This window comes from Piliocolobus tephrosceles, chromosome 11 (assembly GCF_002776525.5).
Source record: "Piliocolobus tephrosceles isolate RC106 chromosome 11, ASM277652v3, whole genome shotgun sequence".
NCBI lineage: Eukaryota > Metazoa > Chordata > Mammalia > Primates > Cercopithecidae > Piliocolobus > Piliocolobus tephrosceles.
The window spans coordinates 18,095,355-18,114,138 of NC_045444.1; the positions used below are offsets into that span (position 1 = coordinate 18,095,355).

General features: G+C 42.3%; 1 protein-coding gene across 3 annotated transcripts in view; it reads left to right on the top strand.

The window, feature by feature from the left end:
* Nucleotides 1-18,784, top strand: part of MGAT5 (alpha-1,6-mannosylglycoprotein 6-beta-N-acetylglucosaminyltransferase) — a 340,494-nt gene that overhangs the window by 81,942 nt on the left and 239,768 nt on the right. Inside the window, exon 1 of one of the 3 annotated variants that reach the window (XM_023193756.1) lies at nt 12,534-12,554. The exons of the other annotated variants lie outside the window; for them this stretch is intronic. The gene's annotated coding sequence lies outside the window, so the exon portion shown is untranslated. Of the gene's footprint in view, nt 1-12,533; nt 12,555-18,784 lie in introns of those variants that run through there. 3 annotated transcript variants of the gene reach the window in all.

Here is an 18,784-nt window from a genome sequence, read left to right on the forward strand (position 1 = left end):
ATTTAAAATAAAAAAATTCTATTTTTATGACTGTCCAGAGTGAATTGTATTCATTTTTTCCTTCTGACTTTAAAAGAAGTAAAATTCTCATGGGCCCCTAAAAGTTTTGTGGGCCTTTTGGGCACTTGTTTAAGTTGGCCTCTCACCTCTCTGGACTTTTCATTTCTTCACCTGAAAAATGTGATGGTAGCTGCTTTGCAGGTATGTTGTGGGGATTTGATCTGGTGGGAGTAATTCCCTCTGAGTACTTACTACCTGGCACAAGCTGGAGTTATCATAAATGGGCCAAGAGAAAGCATTCCATTTAACAGTGACTCTTTATACAGGTACTTATAAAAGGATCAGATTTGTCTAATCACTGTGTAATTTTTTTTAATTAACCATGCTGTATATATGGAGATTCTTTCCCCTCCCAGTCTTCATTCTTATTCATGCTAGCGCTCATTTCGTGCATCCTGGTGATTCCCACCATCTGTGGGGTTAGACAGCTCTCCCACCCTTTGGGAGGATGGTGCAGTCACGTATTCATCTGTTAAAGAAGAATGAATGGAGATGCACTGGGCCTTACTGCTGTTGGATTTCTTAATCTCAGTATAAGAAATTCTGATTTCTGTCTAAGTCCCCTGTTCTATACTGTGCCCCTTTCTTCTTGGCTAATGAGATTAAGTCTCAAATTGAATTGAGAGACTCAAAAGAAAACTTGGTAGTTAGCAAGTGGTATGATGTCCCGTGGTTAAGTGAGGGCCTTGGCTAGCCACAACTATGATGGAGCAGAAACAAGATGTCATGGAAGGTAAGAGAGCTTGCCAGTTGGTAGAGGGGATAATTGGGCACATAAAAAGAAGAAACAGATGCTGGGAGAGGGAGTGAGAATGAAGGGCATAACCCCAGGAAGGAGATTTTAGTCTCTTTCCTGTAGGAACCCAGGAAATCACTACTCCTTGAAACCAAGGAGATGACTAACACTGTACCTTTTTAAGATGGCTTGATAATGCTCTTCAACTGTGAAGCCATTCTGTCAGCTTGTGAACAGGTATCTCTCTGAGGATACTATGGGAAAAGCCCTGCCCTCAGTGTAGTTTGCTGGAAGAGAGTCACACTCCATTGACAAACAATTAAGACTGCTTCACGTCTTCCAAAGTGTTCTGAAAAGACAAAGGCAGGATGAAAGGGTGGTGAGTGGTTGCTTTTGGTAGGCTAGGATAACTGAAATGTTGCAGGTGAGGCTTCAGGGAAGGCAAGGATGATCATACATAGAACTGCAGGAAGAGTGTTCACAGCAGAAGGAGCAGCAAAGGCCATGGGTCAGAAACAAGCCTCGGCATGTTCCAGGAGAGGACAGAAGGCCAGAGTTGTGTGCATGGCATGTGAGTAAGAAGAGGAGTGGGAGAGAGGTCAAGGGGTAGGCAGTGTCCAGACAATGTAGGTCATGGTCCAGTTTGGAGTTTGCGTGTAGCCAGAAGCCCCTGATAATTTTATACCTGTGAGTGACATCCTCTGACATTTACACTTCAGAAAGATGGCTTTTAGCCCTGTGGAGGGTGGGGCTAGAGCAGGCAGGAAGATGAGCTAGGAGCCTATTGCTGTCATGTGGGTGGGAGGTGAGGGTAGCTTGGAATGAGATTGAAATAGTGGAGATAGTGAAAATAGATTTGGGATGCATTTTGGAGGCAGAGCTGGTAGATACTGATGGGTTAAATATGAGTGGTGGGAAGGAGTGAAGAGAACGTACACATGAGGGCTAAGGGTTTTGTTGGAGCAGCCTGAGTGGGAGATGCTGTTTGCTGAGCTACTGGGTGCATCTGTCTGAAAGCAGCGGCTCTGTTTCCGGCCTGCTAAGCTGGGGATGTGTACTAAACACTGAAGTGAAGCTCATGAGTGGTACGTGGATGTTTGGATCTGGACCTTGTTCAGGTGAGGGGTCAAGGATACATACATGAATTTGAGAGCCTCCACTTACAGTTGGCATTTGCAATCGTGGGACAGGGTGCACTTGCTAAGGGAGAGAATACAGATAGAGAAGAGGTTTGAGGAAAGAGCCCAGGGGTGTCCCAACAAGGCGAGTTCTGGGAGAAGTCAGCTGGGGAATTGCTGCAGTGTCCTGAAGGCAGATCAATGAGAAGGAACAGTTCTATAAATAGAAATCCCTGCAGAGATGTTAGAAAACCAGCATTACAGCATGCCAAGAGATAGAACAGTGATTAATAGGTGCTTAAAAGTGTATGTTCTGCCACTGGAATGCTAGGAAAGCTACCCAAAAAGGCTATTCCTAATTGAGGAATATGGTTCTTAAATGTTTACCTTGCCTTATATTTGTGATAGGGATTATTGGCTTTGTGAGCAAAGCTCTTTGGCATTTGTGGATGGAGTGTACTCATTATTGAGAGGAATTCTCTGAAATGAATGTCAGTTCCTTTTTTCCCCTAAGCTTTGCTTTGAATTACTATACAGTTTACTTAAGAAACCTGTGATCAGCGAGAGGAAAGCGAAGTGATTTCTGAAGCTTCTAATGGCCACTTCCTGCTGAGTCGCAGCATTCTATCATGTCAAGTATGCTAATGGGAGAAGGAGCAGCATGTCTGAATACGAAGGATCCCCAGGATGCTGATGTGAATAGTAGGGGCAAGCTAGTTCTGTCCCCTTGCCCAGAACTTCTCCTGATCTGTAGCACACATTTGGGAGACAGGAGCTGTATTAATTACCTATTGCTGCTATAACAAATTATTACACTTAGTGGCGTAAAACATGTTTATTTTATGGTTCTGGAGGTCAGCAATCTGAAACGGCTCTGTAGTAGGCTAACCACCTCCAGGTGTTAGGCTCTAACTCATGGAACATGTGGATGTAGCCTCATGTGGAAAAAGGGTCTTTGCAGATGTGATTCAGCATCTTGAGATAGGGCAATCATCTTGAATTGTCAAGATAGGCCCTAAATGCCACCTCAGGCGTTCTTCTCACAGAGATGCAGAGGAGGATTACTCAGAAGAGAAGGCAGTATGACCACAAAAGTAGGAATTGCCATGCTGTGTCCACAAGCCAAAAATTACATGCAGCCACCAGAAGCTGGAGGAGGCAAGGAACTGACTGTCCCTAGAGCCTCTGGAGGCAGCACAGCCCTGTCCTGCCTATCCCTTCACTTCTACCCAGTGATACCGATTTCAGACTTCTGGAGTCTAGAACTGTGAGAGAAGAGTTCTGTGTTGTTTGAAGCCACTAAGTATATGTAATTATTAATGATAATTTGTTATAGCAGCAATAGGGAATCAATGCAGAGTCTCACTGGGCTAATCCAGTGTCAGCAGGACTGTGTTGTCTTCAGGAGGCTCTTAGAATCTGTTTTCTTGACTCTTCCAGCTTCTAGAGCCTGTCCACATTTCTTCACTCACGGCTTCTTGTGTCTTTAAGCCGGTTTTTGACACTTTTTAGACAGTGATTCTTCTGCTTCCCTCTTCTGCATTTAAGGACCCTGTGATTGCATTGGACCCACCTCGACAATTATCTTAAGGTCAGCTGATTAACTACCTTAACTCCATCTGCATCCTTAATTACCCTTTGCCATGTAAGGTGTAACATACTCAGATTCTGGGGCTCTGACAGAGACATCTTTAGGAGCTGTTATTTTGCCTTAAAAAAGGAGGCAATTAAGTATATAAGGTGAAGAGATAGGTCTTTCTCTTCAGGAAACCTAACTTGTCATTCAGAGGTTACCGTGCATGGGTATCTTCTTCCAGTTGCCCGAGCCAGCCAGACTTTCACATTGGAGCCTTCAGATTGGGCTTTATTTCTCTAGGCATGTGGCAAACCTCACAATGACATTGAAAGGTTAAAAAAAAAAAAAAAGACAGTTGCTTACCAGAGATACTGATCATTTACTTCTGCTAGACTCAGAAGAGATTTTAAGAGCTTAGTGGCAAATCCTGACCTTGGAAAGCCCTGCCTTACAGGGAGTCTTGTGCACAGGTGTTACTGAGATCAGACACCAGGTTGCAGTGATATGTATCATTTGTGCTCTTGCCATCTACCGCCCCCTGCCTGCCACCAAGCCAACCTCAGGAGGTCTTTGCCCTGAGTCTTGGCAAGATGACTTTCTTTTTTTTTTTTTGAGACGGAGTCTGGCTCTATCGGCCAAGCTGGAGTGCGGTGGCCGGATCTCAGCTCACTGCAAGCTCCGCCTCCCAGGTTTACACCATTCTCCTGCCTCCACCTCCCAAGCAGCTGGGACTACAGGCGTCCGCCTCGTCACCCGGCTAGTTTTTTGTATTCTTTAGTAGAGACGGGGTTTCACCGTATTAGCCAGGATGGTCTCGATCTCCTGACCTTGTGATCCACCCGTCTCGGCCTCCCAAAGTGCTGGGATTACAGGCTTGAGCCACCGCGCCCGGCCGGCAAGATGACTTTCAACAGCTCGGGGAGGTTTTAAGGAGAAGGATTAGCATTGACTCTAATGCCTTGTTGGTTTGTATGTCATAACTCAAAGGTTCTTGCTTCTCAGCTGGCCGGTGGTCACACCTGATTGGAAGGTGAAAAGACTTTGTGTTCTACTTCTAAAAGTTTTCACATTTGTCACACTGTCCTAACCCTATCAGCTTTGTTGCTGTCGTTGTAGTGAGGCCTGCCTAGGGATGATAAGTGAAGGATCCCCAAGGACACATCAAGACAGCACATAGAACCGGAGCTTTCTGACTCTTGGCTGAACTTTTTATTTGTTTGTTTGTTTTTAGCAGACTAGTATTTTCCAAACTTCAGACTTAATTTCCACCGTATTCACCTTACCACCTATACTAGTTACTTAACATATTTTCTTCAGTTTATCCTGAATCAACTTACTTATTTTAATTTGATCTCAGTCTAATTGACAGCATATAGCAGCTTATGAATTTGATGTGCTTATGCATGTTACAACAAATACTTAACTATTAGTATGTATGCTACAGTGTAAATGTACCACACTCAGAAAAAACCTATATTAGACCGTCCTGTTTAGGAAGCTTGGTGCCCAAGGGAAATAGTCTTTGACCATCAGCCAAAATTTGGTTAGTTTCAGCAGGTAAAAGAGTAGCTGATAAACTACTTAGGAACATTTTAAGTAGAACTTGTGAGAAATGAGGATAGGATATGCCTTTTTTCCCAGCAGGCAAAAACATGCATTTATTTTTTTTAATTTTTTTTATTTTTTATTTATTTATTTATTTTTTGAGACGGAGTCTCGCTCTATCGCCCAGGCTGGAGTGCAGTGGCTGGATCTCAGCTCACTGCAAGCTCCGCCTCCCGGGTTTACGCCATTCTCCTGCCTCAGCCTCCCAAGTAGCTGGGACTACAGGCGCCCACCACCTCGCCCGGCTAGTTTTTTGTATTTTTTAGTAGAGACGGGGTTTCACCGTGTTAGCCAGGATGGTCTCGATCTCCTGATCTCGTGATCCACCCGTCTTGGCCTCCCAAAGTGCTGGGATTACAGGCTTGAGCCACCGCGCCTGGCCAAAAATATACATTTATTTACGATAGTTGTTATAAATAACATAGATGCATATGTATACCAGAAACATGGTCTTTATCCCATTTGCGGATAAAAGCTAAGGAAGAACTTGTATTACTTATGTATGAAATGCCTAAGGGAGCAGAGCCTACACAAGTTCTGAAACTTAGTATCTAGGGAATGTAAAAATTTAATAAAACATTATCTTACCCACCTATGTGGCCTTTCTTGGCTGGACTTCTAAAAAATTTTGTTTTTATACCATATTCTTTGTTTTAGGAAAACGTTATCTTACTCCCAGCCTCTGGGGAAAATAAGTTAAATAACCAAAAGAATCAATAAAGAAATGCCCCAATGTTGTGGTCAGTGTCTGTTTTTCCCTAGTGTCCTGGGAGCAGGGTTTCCTAGTGTTCTGTTACATCGGCATGAAGGAGGCCTTGTGCATGGGAAGACCCACGCCTCGCTTCCCCTGTGTCACTTGCAGTCACTTGTCTTCCTCTTCTGTTTTTGTGTATTAGGGATGAGGAGATGGGTGGGCAGAGGGATTGTGTATAGAATTGGCTTATTTTTAACATAACAACATAAAACCCCTTAAAATGATGAACTTGATCTTTGGGCTGCCTCTTGCCCAGCCTTGGGAGGGTGTTAAATCAGAGCCCTCTGGAAATCTAGGACAACTCCAACTTCATGAAAAATCAAGGATCGAGTTTTCCATGGAAAATGGTGGGAAGAGGTTGGATTTCCCCATGCTTTCAGTCTGTTTCCCTCTTCATTGTTTTCTTGCACTTCTCCAGAGATACTCTATTACTCAGTTCCAGTGTATCCAACTAGTACCTTCCAGAGAGAGGGAAGATAGCAGTAAAACCTTGAGACTTGCGTGTCTCTTGAGTGATGGCGTAAGTGAGCCAGCTTGAATGCTGAGCTTCAGTGGGCATTGAATGCTGATTTGCTGAAGTTGATGCATGTGGGAAAATGTTTGTGTCATCTTCTCCTTGACATTGAGATACTGTTTTGCTCTTTGGAAGAGTCAGGTCTGCATAGGCCTTTTGGATATTTGCATTTTATTTTCAGGGAGTCTTTGCTGCTGACCTGGGTAAAAGCATCACTTTGCATACCCCTCAGTTCATTTTCTTAGAGGAAAGCAAAGCAACCAGATGACAGGCTGGTAACAAATTGGACTATTGGGCTGAATATGCAGGTTGATAAATAGGTGGCCCAGGTGGTGAAATGAAGTTGTGTTCAATCAGATATTGGACTGGCTTTGCAAACGTATTAAACACATCCAGGTGAGGGAGACTAGGGAGTTCTCCTCACCCCCTTTTAAATCTCATGTTCTAAAATGAAGAGGGTGAGTGTCAAAAATTGTCTTTCTCAAAATACTTGTTACGCCAAATGTGAGTGTGTTTTCCCCTCACACGAATGGATTATCCAACTCTCCAGGTAATAACTGGTTGTCCTATAATTCATTTTGGACACTACCAGGGGTTATTGCATACCCTACAAGTTTAGGGCTCAGTCCCACAAAACTGTCCCCACTTCAGACACCAGTCACAAGTCCCATGTTGTTACCTGTACTTCTGACCAGTTGGCTGTACATTGGGGGGTTCCTACAACCCCCTCTTTAATTTGATAATTTGCTATAATGGCTCATAAAACTCAGAAACGTTTACTTATATTTGCTGGTTTGTTGTAAATTTTAATTTGATAATTTGCTATAATGGCTCATAAAACTCAGAAACGTTTACTTATATTTGCTGGTTTGTTGTAAAGGATATTATAAGGATATAAATGTTCAGGTGAAGAAGTACATTTGATGATGTACAGAAGGGTCCTAAACACAGGAGCCTCTGTTCTTGTGGAGTTGGGGTATGCCACCTTCTTTGCGCATGGTTGTGTTCAGCAACCTGGAAGTTCCCTGAACCCTGTCGTGTGGGGCTTTATGGAGGCCTCATGATGTAGGGACGATTGATTAAATCAATGTCCACCCTTTCTTCCCTCCCTAGAGATTTTGGGGGTGGGGCTGAAAGTTCCAATCCTCTAGTCATAAAGTGGTCTTTGTGGTAGCCAGTCCCAACCCGAAGCTATTTAGGGACCTCAGCCACCAGTCACTAGCATACGAAAAGACACTTCTCACTTTAGAGCAGGAGTGTTCAATCTTTTGGCTTCCCTGGGTCACACTGGAAGAAGAATTGTCTTGGGCCACACATAATATACACTAACGATCGTTGATGAGCTAAAAAAAAAAAAAAAAAAAAATTGCAAAACCAATTTATGTTTTAAGAAAGTTTATGAATTTGTTTTGGGCCGCATCATTCAAAACTGTCCTGGGCTGCATGCAGCCCTCGGGCCATCGTTGGACAAGCTAGCTATAGAGCTTTCAAGCTCTTTTGAAGGGAACTGGGGAATAAGACCAAATATTCTAACAAAAGATACTCTTCTCATCCTATCACTTAGGAAATTATGAGAGTCTTAGGGAGCTCTGTATTAGGAATACAGGGGGTGGGGTGGGGAGGAACAAATATTTCTTATGTCACAGCCGAACAGCCAACCAACATTTTAAGTCATTGAGGTAACTTAGTAAGTAAACCAGTACCCTTGATTTTAGTTTTAACTTTTGATATATATTATATGCAGAAAAATACACTTCACACATGTAGAGCTTGATGAATTTCAAATGCACACCCACCTCACCACCAGATAAACAGAGCATTCTCAGCCCATCGGAAGCCCCCTCATGTTTTCTCTTCCAGCCACCACCTACCTCTACAGTCCCCACGCCTCAAGCCTGACTGGTTTTGCACTCTGTATAAATGAACTCATAAAATGTAAACTATTTTATGTTTGCTTTCTTTTGCTCAGTACTGTTTGTGAAATTCATGTATATTGTTGCATGTAATCATTCTCATTGCTGTATAGTATTCCATTGTGTGCATATACCAAAATGTATTGATCCACCCATTCTACCATAGATGGGCATTTAGATAATTTCCAGTTTTCAGCTACTAGGATTAGTGCTTCTCTAGTGTATGATATACACATTGCCATTGAATGGTGAACAGAGGTACATATTACAGTTGACTATTGCCTTAGGCTGTTAGGTGTTGCTATAATACAACACCTGGGACTGGATAGCTTATAAAGAAAAGAGGTTTGTTTGTTTTTTTAGCTCACAATTCTGGAGGCTGGGAAGTTCAAGACTGGGTGGCTACATCTGCTCAGCTTCTGGTGAGGGCCTTATGCTGCACAAAGATGCAGTGGAAAAGTGGAAGAAGAACAGGCATGTGTGGGGAGGGACCAAACATGAGAAGAGATTTGGCTTTATTAACAACCCGCTCTCAAGGAAGCTTATCCATTCTCAAGAGATTGTAGAACTCAGTCACTCTCTTGATACTGCATTAATTCTATTCATGAGGGATCCAGCTCCATGACCCAAACACATCCCAACTGAAGTCAGCTAAACTGCCATATAAGTTTTGGCCAGTAAATCCATATCCAAACCATAGCAAGTATATACTTAGAAGTGGGATTTTGGGATCATGGGGGTACACATGTTTGGCTATATGAGATACTGCCAGTTTTCCTAAGTGGTTGTATCAATCAATATATAATTGTACCAGCAGTGCATGAGAGCTTCCCTCCCTCACATCCTCACCATGGTTGGTATTTGTCTTTTTCACCTTAGCCATTCTGGTGAATGTGTAGTGGAATTAGGCTGTGGTTTTAATCTCATCCTTTATTTTTGATTCTGAAAGACTTGGTTATCTGCTTGATTTTTTTAATGGACTCTAATCTCCACTGTTTTTAGATGGTGTCCTTAGAAAGGCATTATTATTAACTTTTCAGAAAGGCTGATGTGTTCCAATAGACTCCATCATCTCTAAGCAGTTCTGTAAGAAGCTGGTAAAGTCGGTGTCTTGTACTGAATTATATTCTGCTCTCACCATATGTTTGGTTTGTTGCAGTGAAATCAGCAGAAATAAGGAACCAAGTCCAAATGAGGCAAGCTTAATTTGAGCTAGCAGAATTTATTAGTACTAAACCAGGACATTTATAGTTCTATACAGGGCAGTCAATGGGTGAAAGATGGCTAAGTCTGAAGCTTGTTCATGTTGTGGTCCTATGAGACCTAACTTGATTTTCAGGTTTTGAGAGGGAAATTCCCGTGTCATGATTCAGTACACTTCCAGGATAGAGAATGAAGACGATGACGAAAGGTGAAGTAGTTTAAAACCACTTGACATCTGAAAGCACAGCCATTGTGTTTCTTCCTTACCATGCAGTCCAGGTTTTTCTGTTTGTCGAGGCAATTTCAGGATCTACAGAATTTACTGTGAAAATCTTGAAGGAAAATGAAAGCTTGACTAGGAAGATGAAAGCTTGGCACAGGAAGCATGCTAAAGAGACCCAGGTCGCCCTGTGTGATGGCGAAATGTGATTCATCCTCGAGCTGTGTTTCTGAGACAGTTCACACCTGACATAGGAAGGTGATTAATAAAGATGAATTTGGTATGATTTTTTATGCTGTTACTCTTGCCATTTCTGCTCTCCATCTAGGGGTGATCCTTGTGGCTTCTCAGGTGCCCAGTGAATGAAGAAGATAGGAGTGGGATCCTGAGGGGGCTGGGGAGATGTGACCATTGCTGTGCTTGACAGTTGAGAGCACTTGACAGTTGAGAGGAATAGATTGGCGCTGTAGCCTGCACATGACAGGAATCTTGCTTAGCTTAAACCCTTTTGTCAGAAAATAAAGCCATGATGGGCTTGGCAGAAGACCATCTTTAGTAAGGTAACGGGATGCTGTTTCCTAGGGCTGCAGTGGCTGGTTTCTCATAAACTATCTCTGTGGATTATAGATGGAGGTTGTTGGTATCCCTTCGTGGAAGAGAATAGTCCCGGGAGGCTAGCAGGATCCTTAGGGGCCCACGTTGACCATACCTAGCATGGTGTTGGGTAAAAGTTTGTTGAATGAAATGTGGTTTTTGAGAATGATTTTCATAACTTAGGCTATTGCTGGTATTGCAAATGTGACTTGAGCAGAAGGGGATGAGTGGGGTCTGAGGGAGAGAGAGGTTTTGTGTGTGTGTGTGTGTGTGTGTGTGTGTGTAAAATGTACCAAATGTGTTTTAGTAGCTGAAAGGAAGGAACTACATCTTTTTTGAGCACTTACAAGGGTCTGGGCTGTGCCAAACCTTTGGGCTTTTATGTTAAATTATCTCATTCAATCTTAGAGTTTTCACTGTATGTATGTGAAACTGAGGCTCACAGGGCTTAATCTGCTAGAGTTACCTGAGAAAGTAGGTGTGGGTAGCTGAGAACTGAACTTGAAAGCCACTGTCAAGAGGAAATACATCATGGAAAGACACTGCATCGGCTGCCAATGTAGCAATTAACCTCAGTAAGAACATTCATTAAAGTTCTTCATTTAAGAAGTATGGTTGACTTTGGGTGATTCCCCAAATAGATGGCTGTAAATAAGGTTGATTTTGTTGCCTGGGCTTTTTCATTTTAGAAGACAAGCCCTGGGGCTCACCACCTGCTGTGGATTTCTGACTTACAGTCAGAAAAAATAAGATTGGGCTCTTATTTGGTCCTCTTCTGAGAGAAAAGGACCATTTAGTTCCACCAGATGAATCCCTGAGGGCAGAAGACCTTGTCTCTTGTATGCTAGATGTGAGTACAGTACTAGGTATTTAAAGATGTTCTTATGCCTTGCCCTTTCCCTAAAGGATTTGACATCCTCACCAAAAACTGAGATTCTTTGAGAGCTGGTTCATGTGACAGATGATGTACATACAGAGAGAGTAAGACAGTTGATCAATAAACACTGCTATTACTATTACTGGCTGGCAGAAGGTGTCAGTGGAAGTGAGAAGCAGGTTCTTGGTCCTACTCTTCCACTTTTCCTTTTCAAGAAAGCTTATCCAAATGCACAAGTGAATCACAGTGGTATAGATGAGGGTGATGATGAATCTACACTAACTTAATCACTTGCAAAATTCAGAAATACTTTGTGCAAATGCCCCCACAGCAGATCATGATGTATCTCGACTTGTTGCAACACTGTGTTTAAGAACTGGTTCTCAGTGTGACACAGAACAAAGACTCATAGCTCCAGCCTTCTAGGAACTTCACTGTCATAAATTAGACTGTTCATTAATTCAGTGTATCAGCTGTTACCACATGACACCCTGTCCCAAAACTTAATGGCTTAAAACAGTAAACCTTCATTGGTGTTCACTAGTCTATGGGTGAGTTGGGTGATTCTTTTGGTCTTAGCCGGGTTCACTAGTGATGCGGGGGGTGGGTTGGGGGAGGGGTCAGGCTTCTGGCCTCAGCTGGGCTTTCTCATGTATTTGAGGGGTAGGCTGGCTGGATCTGGTCTAGGATGGCTTCCGTGGGCCTCCCTTCCGCATGGTCTGCTGTCCTGTGGCAGGCTAGCCCAGGCCATCTGCTTGGTTCTAAGAAGGAAGTAGAATCGTGCAGTACCTTTGGAGCCCCAGGTTGGGACCTGGTGTACTGTGACTTCTGCATTTTGTCAGCCAGAGCAAGGCACAAGACTAGCCCAGATTCAAAGGGTAAGGATATAGACTTGTTGATGGTAGTTGCTGTTGAGTCTTATTGCAAGGGGAATGGGATACAGGGAGACTCTTAATTGGGACCATTCATTCGATTAGCCTGCCACATCCTTTCTTTTATTCATTGATTCTGTTATACTTCACTTGGTTCCTTAAGCAGTGCTTCGTTCTGTTGTTCCATTCTTTACTAATTAAAACTTATTAAAGGCTGTGTATTGTTTACTGTCCATAGTCTCTGGGAAAGCCATGGAGATGAGTAAGATAACAGTCCTGCTTTGAAGAAGTTGATAAGCACAGGGCTGGGTGAGATGGACATGTCAGTGGCCAGTAACTAGAGAATTTGGGGAATCCCACGATGGTGTGAGTGTGGTAGAGTGGGCTGGGAACCCCGAGGAAGGAGCAGTGAGCCACCTGTGTGGGTAGAGCGGCTTTGTAGAGGAGGAGCTCAGTCACCCAGGAGCAGGAAATGGCTGAGCGACAAGGCAAGAAGAGAGCACATGTGGCAGGTACGGAGGTGTCCAAGGTGGGCAGCAAGGCCTGTGTAGCTGCTTGTGCAGTGCACAGTTTGCTGTAGGGGTGGGAGTGGCAGGAGACAAGGCTGGAAAAGCCCACCTGGGCCAGATGGAAAAGCCTGCTGTGAGAGCTAAGGGGCTCAGATGTTTTCGATGGCTAAGAAGGAAGTTAACAGGATTCTTCTCTTTACCGTGCCGGTGACTCATCTACTTTAACGAACAGACAGTTCAATTATTGCACCCTAATGCTTTTTCCTCACCAGAATGAGGAAGCCAGGATAATACAGTTCTGTGAATTCCATACTGTGTCCTGAGGAGCCCTGGAGTGCCACAGCAAAGTCACAAGGCTGGCATGGGATATTTTAAAACTTTGAGGAAACACAGAGAGATATCTGTCAGGCACCACTTAACCATCACGACTAAGTTGTTGGGACCTAACTACTCAGTAAATGGGGCTTTTATGAGTTCTTTCAGGAGATCCTGAAAAAATTACGGAATCACCAAAACACAGTAAAGTGGGAGTGTTTGAATTTGGGAACTTCTGGTGAAGTTGTTAGGAGTATTGGTTTCAAATCTTGTTCCTGCCTCCTGTCCCTTGGGCAAGAGAGTTACTTTCTTGAACTTTCTTGACCTGTTTCCTCTGTACAGTGGAGATGGCACTACTCCCTTACTTGGTTGAGTTATTGAGAGGAACAACTGAATTCATAGGAGTAAAGGAATTTAAATGGAGCTTGGCACAGTGTAAACACTAATATTAGCATTTTAAGTAATGCCATAGTACCTGGGCTGTTGCAAGGTCATTATCTTGTGAAGGCAGCAAATGCATGGCACAGGTACCCCTGTTCAGGGAAGGAGGACTGGCAGACTAGTTGAGGAGGCTCAGAATGGTAAGTAGGATTTTATATTCTGCATGAAATTACAGTATTATAGTGTTGCACAGCTTTATGCTCTTCGATGGAAATCTAGTTCTTCCCCAGCCTCTCATTTCAGGAGACTGCATTTCCAAATGCAGTTCTAGTTTCAGAGTAATGTCCTTGGGCACATTCATTCCATTTTTCTTTCCCATGTGTCCCTCACCCCAACCAAGTGAAATGACCTGTCTGCCATAAATGGCTCAGATAAAAGGCACATAAGATGATGTCTCTACCTTGTTTCCTGCACTAATGGAAAGGAGCAGGATGGCCCAATAATAGTTGTTGGGGTTGGTGGGGGGGTGTCTCCTGCCAGTGCCAGGAAATCTGCTCCACATACCAAGAAGGCTTCAGTCTAATTAAGAGCTGGTTTGTGATGGTTTAGCTAGCCCATTGTGCCCCATCTCCATTTAGTCTCCTCTCTTTTTCACTTAAGAGGGCCTCAGATTACACTGGGTTAGATTTTCTGTCCTTAGTGCGTATATGTATGTGTATGCACGCTGCTGCTGTTTTTGCTTTCTCTAGCAGGAATCGGCCTTCTCCCCTCCTCACCCTCCTCCTTCCTTTGCTTCAGTCTGTGCTTGCTCTTGTCCAGGGAACTTCTTTTTCATCTTCCCATGTGCTGCTGACTGCTTCTCACTCTGATTTGTAGCAGGGAGTTAGCTGTGGCCTCATTGCTCATTCTGATGGTGTTCTTTTTGGATTCTGCCAAATCTCTTCTGCATTTGTTTTTCACCTCAGCACTCCACGCTGTCGGCAGTTCAGCAAGCCCTTTTCAAGCTAATTTTTCCCCATTTACTTTTTAATTAGCTTTCTTTTCCTGCTTCTTCACCCCCCTGTCCTGCAGTTTTTTGTGGATAATAGTTAAGAGCCCCACTTTTTCTTGTGTGATTTTTAAGAAAATGTGGGTATTGACAAAAAGAGTCAAACTCTGTAAAATATTTGAAGAGATTTATTCTGAGCCAAATATGAATAACCATGGCCCGTGACACAGCTCTAAGGAGGTCCTGAGAACATGTGCCCAAGGTGGTTGGGGTACAGCTTGGTTTTATTTTTATGTATTTTAGGGAGGCATGAGACATCAATCCAATACATTTAAGAAATGCATTGGCTTGGTTCAGAAAGGCGGGACAGCTCAAAGTGGGGACTTCCAGGATATAGGTAAATTTAAACATTTTCTAGTTGACGGTTGAGTTTATCTGAAGACCTGGGATTAATGGAAAGAAATACTCAGGTTAAGGTAAAGGATTGTGGAGACCAAGTTTTCTTGTGCAGAAGAATCTCTCAGCAGACTTCAGAGAGAGAGAGCAGGTTGTAAAATGTTGCTTATCAGACCTAAAAGGATGTCTGGCTCTTAGCTGATTATCTCCTGGGAAGGAAGAAGGAAGGAAGGAAGGAAGGAAAACGAGGGGAAAGGGGATTCTCTATAGAATGTGGATTTTTTTCCCACAAGAGACTTTGCAGGACAATTTCAAGGTATGGCAAGGAAATATATTTTGGGGTAAAACATTTGTATTTTCTTACTTCTTATGCCAGAGTCAGATTGGAAAGTAAGTCACTGTATACAGTGTCAAATAAAGCCCATCTGATGAGAATTCATGGTTTGTAGGGCATGTCTCCCCAGACCTCTTACATAGGAAGTGGGGCAAGATAAAAAATCAGAGCTTAACCGTCAGTCCCCCCTCTTAGCCAAAAATCATTCCACAGAAGGCATGTGCAGGCCAACAGCAGCAGGTCCCATGGCTCTAGGAACGCTCATTCCTAGAGTTGTCTGATTTGGTAATTTATCGAGGTCCCACGGTGCTAGAAAGGCTCGTTTCTCTGATTTGATGGTAATAGTTTTAAATATTAGCGATTTGGATAATGGGGAGAGGACATGGTCTGACCTGATGCAGTAGCCATTTCTTTAAGAGGTGAGATGGATTCAGGCCTAGGGTTTAGTCTAAATCATGATAGATCAGATCTATTTTCTGAGCTATCATGATCTGGGTCTTTAATTGTGCCTTTCCTTCCGCTGTATCTGGCATAACATTCACAAGGAATGTCTAATGTTAATATAGTAACAAATATCATAAAGATACTGAAGATGTGGACATTCCAGGGCTATAGGTGGAATCTGAGGGCAGTAAACAACCCAGTCAGCCAGAAAAAAACCCTGTGTGCATCATTATATTCTTTGACTAGACTTACAATGTGTTGACCCTCCTTATTAAGGGTTATTTGAACTCTGTGATAAATCTTATTTGAAAATTGTGGGACCAGCATTTAATTAGAATTTAATAAATTTAATTTCTTTTCCAGCCAATTTATCTCCATAGGTATAGTATCCTGAGGAGGTATCAATTAAATGCAAAGAGTGCTGGTCCTTGGTGTTCAAATTGTTAGACTTGTTAACAGTAGATAAATCTATTTTTCCATCACTTTTGTATTGCACCATATACTAGTATTTGGGAGAGAAAAGGTTTTCTCACAGGAGAAGTCATATAATTCTGCAGTGTTATTTTTTCCTCGTCAGGACTCCCTATGGCTGAGGGCTTTAAGAGTCAAAAGACTTAGAGTCAATTAATTGTTCTAGGCCATGTAGAAATGGATGTGGACAGGCATTCATTGCTTCTTAAAATTATTAAGTAAAAACTGACAATAAAACCAAAAGGCATAGTTAAAAGACTGACATTTTTAACTTTTATGTGTTAAGCTACTGTAAGCTTAGTTTCTGTTAGACTTACAGCAATTAGCTATACAAAACATAAGCATTGTTCTGAAAAATAATTTAAAATATATATATATATTTATCTTCACAAGTTATAATTGGGAGTATTATACCCAAGAGGCTTTGTTACAAAGTATTTTATCCTATTAGTAAATATTTTCCCTTAATTTTGTAGTAAACAGAAAATTTTTATGGCTGGGGTGAATGCAGAAGTAACACATAATAGTTTAGAAGGCAACTGAACTCGTTTTCGCAGCTGTTCAAGCATTTTTTGTACCCCCTTCTTGATTTGGAGGGTTTGATCTTGTCCTAATTTTATCCCTCAAAGTGGACCTTACAATCTTACGCGCCCACCTTTTCTGCATTAGTCCCTGGGCCTAGAGCAGGTCAGCTCCTATAGTTTTAGCAACAGAGCATTAGCAGTGAAACAGATCCGGGGCCAGTGGAATGCCCAATGAGAGTCTTATCTCTGGTCTTCAGAATACCATGATTTTTGCTTCCTTGGAAGTAAAACATTTATATTTTGACAGTTGTAAGAGTAATTTGTATGATAGAACAGAAAAAGGAACCTCTTCCATTAGGGTACCAAGGAAAAATTATAATATGCTACTTTCTAGAGAATTATTGTAGCCAAGAAATAATGCTTTAATCCACACTCAAAAAGTTAGGGCTGAAATGTAGTATTAAGTGTTAAGTTTTACCCTTGAAACAGTTTTTTTTAAGCTACTGTTTTTTATTAAAGAGAATATTATAGCAAGGCCAATTTATGTGCAACATTAGTTTTAGGCTTATTATGCTTGCCTGATTATTTACATAAAATGCAGCAAGAAATTTCTTGACTGGCCATATAGACTCCTTTTAAAGTTGGTTTTGCTGAAACTTTACCTAAAAATAGGCCATTTTAGTTTCAGTCTTGGTAAAATAACCAGTGTCTCCAATTGTTTAAAAAACTATTATTGAACTTATACAGACAACTGTATTGTCATAAAATTACAATCTGAACTTTGGAGAATTCAAGTAAATTTACTTACAAAAACATACTTTACCCAAATAACTTAAAAGAAAAAGATTGTCTTGATCCTTCTTTAACCACAGCAGCAGCTCTTAAAACAAGATGTTTGTTTGCCTTGGAAATGCCATTTACAAACCGAACATGGGTTTGAGCAATGCTGGTCATGGCATTTATTTATTGTTTCCAAGGTTGTGGCTTTGTCTTTAAATTTGGGGTTTTATTCATCTGTCTTCTTGCTCAATGATAGATAAAATATGGGTCCTATTAGCAGGCGTTTCATGATCTGTGGAAAGTTTCCAGAGAGGTACTTGGTATCTCCCGTAAGTATTAGTCAGAAAGGATTTGTATAAAGTGCTACGAGTGAGTGATAACCCGTGTCTTTAAAGTATGTCTTTTGGAAGACAGGGAGGCAGCTTCCTTTTATAAATGAGATTGGGATACAGTCAATGAAACACCTAAAATGTTAAACTTTAGTATCTGAATTTTGAGGGAGAAGAGTGTTTATAGCTTTTACTTAAACACTGTAGCCCTCAAATATTAGGATCTCTGGCCTGGGTTATTTAGAAAGCCCTTGAGAGATTTGAAATGATAATGAGTGATCTGAAAGAAAAGGATGGGTGCACACACCTGTTTCTTTTAAGAATAAAGCCAAGGCACTTAGAGTTAGACCAGTCTAGGTCTCCGAAACTATGACATCCAAAAAAAGCTATGGTAAAGAGTTTTCTGCCTGTACCAATTCTTACCTCTTAGGGTTGATTGCTAATAGACTGTTAGATGCCTAATGGAATAAAAGACAATGATCGTTGGGTGCCTTAGGAATTTCCAATCTAGGCTAGGTATGGCGGCTCATACCTGTAATCCCAGCACTTTGGGAGGCCAAGGTGGGAGGATTATTTAAGCCCAGGAGTTCGAGACCAGCCAGGGCAACATGGGGAAACCCCATCTCTACAAAAAATACAAAAACTAGCCAGGTGTGGTGTCATGCACCTGTAGTCCCAGCTGAGGTGGGAGGATTGCTTGAGCCTGGGAGGCGGAGGCTTCAGTGAGTTATGATCTTACTGCATGCCAGCCTGGGTGACAGTGAGACTCTGTCTCAAAAAAAAAAAAAAAAAAGGAATTTCTAATCTCAAGGCATCGCATCAGGCTCTGTCCTCTGTGACAAGAGCTCTGCTAACTCAAGGAATGTGGTATCTGCTGCAAGGAACAAAGGTAGTTATGGGTTCCCACTGGTGCTCCTGGATCCTTTGTTCTCGGGGGTGGGCCACAAACTGGCAGTTTCAGCAACACCTGGGAGCTTGTTAGAAATGCCGTCTCCTTAGGCCTGCTGATTCAGAATCTGAATGACCAGATCCCCAGGTGAGTCACACAACAGTGATGTTCAAGGAGCAGTTATAGGCTCAGCCTGTTTCATGGGCAGCAGTGATGGCCACATCTCAGAGGCATTGGGTTGTGGGCATGGACTTGCCATGTTTTACTTTAAGTTCTGATTTTCCTATGATTTTTATGATAAATTCTAACACAAAGTGATCCAGTTATATATCCACATGTCAGTGTATGTGATTTGATTTTGTACCTTTCTGTGGGTATTCAC